This window comes from Pinus tabuliformis, chromosome 3_1 (genome assembly GCF_031772625.1).
Source record: "Pinus tabuliformis cultivar Carrire ecotype Pingquan chromosome 3_1, CPIR1, whole genome shotgun sequence".
NCBI classification, from domain to species: Eukaryota; Viridiplantae; Streptophyta; class Pinopsida; order Pinales; family Pinaceae; genus Pinus; species Pinus tabuliformis.
In genome coordinates this window covers 832575826-832582265 of record NC_142301.1, presented here as the reverse complement: position 1 = coordinate 832582265, position 6440 = coordinate 832575826, and positions in this window count along the sequence as shown.

Genomic DNA, 6440 nt, shown 5'->3' with positions numbered 1-6440 from the left:
ACTGACAAAAGGGGTTCAGTAGGGGAAATTGATGAGAGGATTTGTAGAGGAGTTCTTCACAAAGATTCTAGCTTTTGTGATGAAGAAAGAAGCTGAATTATTTCTACAGAAGATTGGTTGAGTTGAGTAGTATGAATTGCTAAAGCACATTTCTAGAGGTTGTGTGAATATCCAAGAATGAGTTTCTAGTTGCAAGTGTGAATTGCAAGAAATTTGTGTGATGATGGGAAGTGTGAATTACTATAGGTGGATAGCAGGAAAGGTGGATAGCATGAAAATACATATTTCTATATTTAGAGGAAGTGTGAATTGCAAGGAGAGTGATTTACATGATACCTAAGTGAATTTTTGGAAAGGGTTGATTTGTATTCCAGAGAGAGATTCCTGATTTCCCAGATCAATTTGGTTAGTTGAATTGAAGGAGAAATTTACTAGAGATTTTCTAGTGTCACGAAAGTGGTTGATGTACTATTTAATTTTCTAAATAATAATAATAAATCCCTCATCTGCATAACTGGTTTTCCCCACGCTAGGTTTTTCCGAGGGATAACTTTTCCAAAAATACTAGTGTCAATTACTTTGTGTGTGTCCATTATTTCTCAATTCCTATTATTATTTGTGAAAATTGCAGTAATGATTTATTTGTTATTTGTCGTAATTAAATTATGGAGACACATAATCTACATCGATGGAAGAATAAATTCTAGTGACTAAAATTATAGAAATTTTACATGGTATTAGAGAAAATCTAAAGTACAGAGGGTTTGATGAAGTAATTCAATGTAGGGAACAGGAAGAGAAAGTCGGGGATTTATGACCCAATTTATTTTTTCTTTAGATTTTGGGTTTCACTATATTGCATAACTTAAGATATGGTCACAACAGGTTTAAGAGATTAGGACAGATTGGATGGAGCCTCCAACTTTGGCGTTTTGAAAGCTAGAATGTCATTTCTATTGGACGAGTACAGACTAAAGGAGTATGCAGAGAATGTTATAATTATACCAATAGATCCACAAAAGTTAGAAACCTATAAAAAGGATAATGCCAAAGCCAAGAGGATTATCCTTGATGGAGTCAAGGACCATATAGTCCCCAATATCATAGAGAAGGACATAATAAAGTAGATGTGGGACGAGATTGTAAATTTGTAATAGAATCCTATAGAAAATAGGAAATTAGTTCTCAGAGAAAAGTTGAGGACCATTAAGATGCTTAAGGGTGAAAATGTAGTATCCTATCTCACCATAGTTCAACTTTCCAGGGATGAATTTGCTAGAGTAGGTGATAAGCCAAGTGATGACGAGTTGGTTCAAGTGGCTCTAAATAGGTTTTATAAGCAATGGCATGTATTTGTTCAAGTGATCAATGGATGAGATACACTACCAGGATGGGATCACTTATGGAGTGATTTCACTCAGGAGGAGTTTAGGCTCAGCTTGGTTAATGGCAGTAGCAACAACATTGACAAAAGTTCAAAGGTAGAGAAGGAGAAGGAAACTGTATCCCTAACAGGAAAATGGAAGGAAAATAAGGGTTCCAATAAGAGATCAGGATAAAAGGGAGAAAAGAAAAAGAAATACTTGATTAAGGTCAAGTGTTTTCGTTACAGTCAGCTAGGACACCATGTCAGCCAATGTCCTAATTAGAAGAAGGGAGAAAAAATGTGGAAGTAATAGACAATAGCTTCAATGGATATTGAAGATTTTTATTTGAGGCTAAAGGACAAATTGAATCTCATAGATTACCCTCGAGTTCTACATCCATAGCTGTTTGGTATATTAACAATGAGCATCAACATATATGATGGGAGTTAGAGAATATTTCTCTAGTTATAAGGAAGAGGATATGGACTTCCAGATACAAATGGGAAACAAGAATACATGTACTCCAGTTGGGAGAGGTACCATCAACATTCAGAGGGAGTTAGGAAAGAGTACCAATGTCATAGATGTGTTGCATGTGCGAAGTTTAGGCATGAACCTAATTTCCTTTTATGCACTATAGTAAAAGGGATATGATGTCTATTTCGTGGGGAAAAAGGTGTTCATCAAGCACTAGAGTTGGAAGAAGGTTAAATAGATTGGAGCAAGGAGAAACACATTGTACACATTACAATTTGATTCTCCAAAAACACTAATTAACAACAATAGTAGTAGAGACATGTGAGTGTTATGTTATAGGAGTATGGGACATCTACATCATGGAGCACTCAAGTTGCTCAGGGAGACCGTGACATGAGTTTCAGAAGTTAGCACGGAACATGACGAAGTGTGATGAGGGTGTGTGCTTAAGAAATTCATGAAAGCAACATTCCCAAGGAGTGACAATAGATCTAGTGGTGTGATTCAGTTAATACACTCAGATATATGTGGCTCATTGTCTACTAAATCTCTTGGGGATTATGAATATTTCATGACCTTTATCGATGCCTTATCCAATAAAACATGGATCTATTTTTTGAAGACAAAAGACGAGTTCTCCAATTACTTCCAAGAGTTCAAGAATCTTGTGGAGAACATGACAGGTAAAAATATAAAGGTTTTTAAGACATCCAATGGAGGTAAGTACATAGATAAGGCCTTCATGAGGTTCTATACAAAGGATGACATCAAAATAGATTCGACCACTCCATTCAACCTATAATAGAATGGGGTCACAGAAAGAGAGAACAATACAATAATTGGAGTAGTGAGGGCGATGTTATATGACCATGATATGCCCAAGTTTTTGTGGGCAGAGGCACGTAGCACAACAATGTACATTCAAAATATGGTTCCTCATAGAGAAATGGGGAAGATAGTAATAGAAGAGGCCTTTATAGGGAAGAAGCCAGAGGTCAGACTTCAAGATCTTTGGTAATATAGCTTATTTTCATGTGCTAGATGACAAATGCGCCAAGTTGGATCATATTATAGAGAAGGGATATTTCATTAGTTACAATGAAACATCCAAGGCATACAAGATCTATATTCTTTGTAGCATGAGTATCATCGTGAGACGAGATGTTAATTTTTATGAGAAGAAAGCCTATAGGAGATTTGACAAGTTTCTAATGGATTATCAAAGTGGGCCAGCAGAAGCTCCAAGGGTTAATCAATAGCCGTAGGGAAAACAGAACAGAAGTACAATTACTAGTATGAGCTCTAGCTCTAGTGCAAGTGGTCCAATGAGTTCACAACAAAAAAAGTAGCAAGGGCAGGATAAGGAGCATGAAGCTCTAACCAACACTAGTATATGAAGAAACATGGAGGTTCTTTAGACATCAAAGGATGTGCCAGAGTTCATGGGAGCTCCTAAAGATAGCACCATAGAGTGCAGAAAACCAAACATGTATAAGGTGTTAGTGACAAAGGTAATTGACAGAGAGCCTTATATCTATCAGGAGGTTGCACAACATCACATGTGGTAGGACGCGATGGTAGAGGAGCATAAATCCATCATGATCAATGGTGTATGGTAGGTCATGCCTAGACCATTGAATAGGTCATTTCTTAGCTCTCGATGGACCTACAAGATCAAGTATGTTGCAGATGGCAGCGTGGAGACATATAAGGCAAGTTTCATGGCTAAGGATTATGCAAAGAAGAAAGGCATAGACTATAAGGATACATTCTATCTAGTGTCCAAATACACTTCTATAAATGTCGTGATCTCATTAGCCATGAAAATGGGATGGCTGAGTCACCAAATGGACACCAAGACAACTTTCTTGAACAGGGTGATAAAAGAGGAGGTGTATATCAAACAACCAGAAGCCTTTGAGACACATTGGATAGATACTCATGTTTATTGGTTGCAGAGAGAACTATATATACTTAAGCAATATCCTAGGGCATGGTATGGCCAGATTGACAATTGCTTGTAGAAGATGGGATTCGTTAAGAGCAAGGCAGATTCTAACCTCTACTATTTGATGGTAGGAAGTGAGCCTCTCATTCTCATACTATATGTGGATGATATATTTTTGACATGTTCATAAGGACTCATAAAGGACTCTAAGAGGGACTTGGAAATAGAGTTCAAGATGAAGGACTTGAGACTGATGCATTATTTCCTACGACTGTAGGTATGGCAGACAGATGGGGAGATATTCTTTTGGCAAGGGATATATACTATGCAGATATGGAAGAAGTTCAGGATGCAAAACTATAGATCGATTTCTACGCCTATTATTACCAATTGGAGGAAGATAGTCACATCAGAGGATGCAATAGTGGACCTAACCTTATATAGGCAGATCATTGGATCTCTCATGTATCTAGTCAACACAAGGAAAAACATTTGTTTCATGGTCAACACTCTCATTTAGTTGATGGTGGAGTCAAAGAGAGTACATTGGACAATGACAAGGCATGTATTGAGGTATCTACGAGGTACAATAGAGTATGGATTGATATTTTCTCAAGGTGATGGTGTCAGATTGATGGGATACACAAATGCATATTGAGCAAGTAGTGCAGTGGATCATAAAAGAACCTTAGGGTGTTGTTTCAGTATTGGATCAGGCGTTGTCTCTTGGTGCAACAAGAAACAAAATTCTGTGGCACTAAGTTCTACAGAGGAAGAATGCACCGTAGCGAGTATGGCCACATGTGAAGATATTTTCCTTCAAAATTTTCTAGTGGGACTTTTTTCTTACCCTTTGGATTTGGACGGTATCTATTGTGATAATCAGAGTTGCATAATGATCTCTGAGAATCTAATATTTCATGATAAGTCGAAGCATATGAACATCATAAATCACTTCATTAGGGATTATGTATAGCATGGATCAATTTTCCTACTGTATGTTCACATAGATTATTAAGTTGCAGATATTCTCATGAAATCCTTGGGTAAGGCAGAGTTTTTCTACTCCATGGAAAAGTTGGGAGTAGTGGAGAACACCTTCCTTTCTAAGAGGGAGTGTTAGTTTTTTAGTAGCTCGGACATGTGTTCTAGTCTATATTGGTGTCCAAGAGGCTAAGGAACATTGGAGGTCATCTCAAAGTCCCATAAAACGTTTCCAAGGAAAAAAATTTAATTAGATTAATTAGCCAATTATTTAATATTTTCCTAGTTCTAACTTAAGAAAACTAGTTAATTAAATCATATTAATTGAGGTAAATTGATTTTTCTCCGAAGACTTTTGAAAAAGTCACTTCATAGGGTTAAGATAATATCAGCCATCGATTGTGATTAGATCATCACCATTGATTACTGAACGAGTGATTATAGAATCAAATCGATGGGTTAGTTACATATATTATCAGAAGGAGTTTGAATCACCTAGTTGCAGTGAGAAAAATTACACAGTTTGAGAAAGTGAGACACTAACATAAGGGTTTCAGTAGGAGAAATTAAGGAGAGGATTTCTTCATATAGATTCCAGTTTTCGAGAGGAAGGAAGAGGCTGAATTATTTCTACATAAGATAGGCTGATTTCAATAGTGTGAATTGCCAAAGCACATTTCCAGAGGCAGTGTGAATAGCCAAGATCAAGTTTCTAGTTGCAAGTGTGAAATGCAGGAAATTCATGTGATTACGGGAAGTGTGAATTCCTATAGGCGGATTATAGGAAGGGCATATTGCAGGAAAAGGAAAATTTATGTAATTATAGGAAGTGAAAATTACAGGGAGAGCGATTTACACGATAACCAAGTGAATTGTTAGAAATGGTAGATTTTTCTTGTAGAGGGAGATTCCTAATTTCCCAGATCAATTTGGTTAGTTGAAGTGAAGGATAAAATAACCAGAGCTTTTCCAGTTTCAAGCAAGTAGATGATTTAATCTTTAATTTGCAGAAGAATAATAAGAAAACCCTCATGTGCAGAACTGGTTTTCCCCACATTGGGGTTTTTCCAAGGACAATTTGTCCAAAAATACTGATGTCAATTATTTTGTGTGTGTGTATTATTTCTTAGTTCCTGTTATTATTTGTGAAAATTACATTCGTGATTTATTTGTTATTTGTCCTAATTAAATTCTAAAGATAAATAATCTACACAGATAAAAGACTAAATTCTAGTAATTTCAATAAGGAAATTTCACAACACCCACCTCATTCTTCAACTTGGTGTGACCCACTTTCCACAATATTTCAGACTAGATCCATGAGCTCAAATTATAACCAAATCAACTTGACTTTTGTTCACCTATCAAAAATCTATTCATGAACTCATATTGGCAATAATCATGACCTCCGTGATCTCAACAAATCTTTGCCACTTCTCTTTATCAAATTGCAAAATAATCCAACCAAAAATCCTTTTTCAAAAATAAATTTGACCTCAATTTGACCCACAAAAAATTAGAAATATAACTATTCTATAAAATGACTCTTTTAGGTTCTTGCTCTACAAAATAGTCAAATTATAGCAGTAATTCTACAAAATTCTCACCTTTAGTTGGATTAATCATTCGGCAAAATGGATTTTTCATCGGAAAAAATAATCAAC